Source organism: Euprymna scolopes, unplaced genomic scaffold (genome assembly GCF_053919585.1).
Source record: "Euprymna scolopes isolate OS-2025 unplaced genomic scaffold, ASM5391958v1 sca649, whole genome shotgun sequence".
Lineage (NCBI taxonomy): Eukaryota > Metazoa > Mollusca > Cephalopoda > Sepiida > Sepiolidae > Euprymna > Euprymna scolopes.
In genome coordinates this window covers 30644-31727 of record NW_027633712.1, presented here as the reverse complement: position 1 = coordinate 31727, position 1084 = coordinate 30644, and positions in this window count along the sequence as shown.

The window sequence follows — 1084 nt, the reverse complement described above, 5'->3', positions numbered from 1 at the left end:
GAATAACGTCAGCCCAGGTAAAACGTTTACTTTCAGCACCTTTATAAGTGACATTTTTTTTACTTACGTTCACGTGATAATGATTTATATATAATGTGAACAGACCTCATCCATTTCCTCACATAGTCTCCAGTAGATATGGTCTCTTTATGGCCAAGTGATAATATGCTTTGTTTAAACACGAACTTAAAAATGATTAAAAAATGACACTTCGTTGTTTTACTCCTGTTCGAATGTAAATAGTTTACTGTGATAAACTAAAAAGTAGTGAATCACCTCAGCAGAAGCAGTATATTTAGTTACAAACAATATGGATTTCGTCCAGCAAGATCAACAGTTAATATACAACTTCTAACATCACATAGAATCAGTGACTCTATGGACAGGACTTCGTCTCTAGCGATAGTTCTTTATATATCAATAACCTTTGATAGAGTAATATTTAGGGAAATTGTTCCAGACAAGACATGAAGCCATTTAATGTAAGGAGCTGAAACGCTAAAGAAAAATACTACTCCAAGGCCAAAACCTAACCAACACTAAGTACTAGATGGATAGCATCTGACCCAGAAAACAGCAATTCTTCCCTCTTTGTCATAAATATGTACGGAATAATCACGTTGACACACGGGTTTCTCGTTAGATCACCGAAGTTAAGCAACGTTGAGCCTGATCAGTACTAGATTTGAGAATACTAGGCGCTGTATGCAGGAGGACGTCGACACTTCCCTGCAAGAGTTGCAAAAACCTAACGGCGTCACCTCGCCTAACGGGGATATACATGCGACTAGAGATTGTTTGTCAATTTTGCATTCCCATGAAACTTATCCTTTTGGAGGAAGCCGGTTAAACCCGCCTAGGGATAGTGCCGTAATTTACTTCCTTTTTTTTTTTTTGTCAGAAACATTGCTCAAGAAATATAAGAACCAAAGGACAAAATAAGCGAAGCAGGAGTTACGAAAGTAAACCCGAGATCGATTTTTTAATCTTTCTTTCTACTCTCTTTCTTTGCATAAAAGTTCATTTCACAAGATTTCTTGCTATGGAATATCCGGAAATGTCTTTTCAACTACTTTTTCTTTAT